Genomic DNA, 410 nt, shown 5'->3' with positions numbered 1-410 from the left:
TGGCTACTTGGCTGTATCCCAATGGAAACGCGGGGAAAAAACGCCGCAAAGAAGCTCATGTACCTTTTCGGGCGTAGGCTGGTTTGTAGCGCGTTCAGACGGGCTGAAATACAGCAAGGTGTGAACCATAGAAAACAATGGGATTTTCATGTTTGAGCGTTTTGTAGAGCGTTGAACGCGCTACAAAACGTACAGGTGTGAACCAGGCCTAAAGGAGCTATGGAAGAGTCCCATAACCCTTCTCAGCACTCCATCCTTATTCAAGTGGGATAAAGCTAAAGCATATCCGCTTACATGTTCGGTTTTAACCGTCGAGGGAAAAAAAAGGGCCTCCGGAGATAAGGTAAAACCAATATAGATAACAGTGCTACAGAGGTAGGAACCCCAAGCATGTCTGGAGGTGTCCACCA

This window comes from Nanorana parkeri, unplaced genomic scaffold (genome assembly GCF_000935625.1).
Source record: "Nanorana parkeri isolate BGI_ZX_2015 unplaced genomic scaffold, ASM93562v1 scaffold4662, whole genome shotgun sequence".
Taxonomy (NCBI): domain Eukaryota; kingdom Metazoa; phylum Chordata; class Amphibia; order Anura; family Dicroglossidae; genus Nanorana; species Nanorana parkeri.
This window is presented reverse-complemented; position numbering follows the sequence as displayed.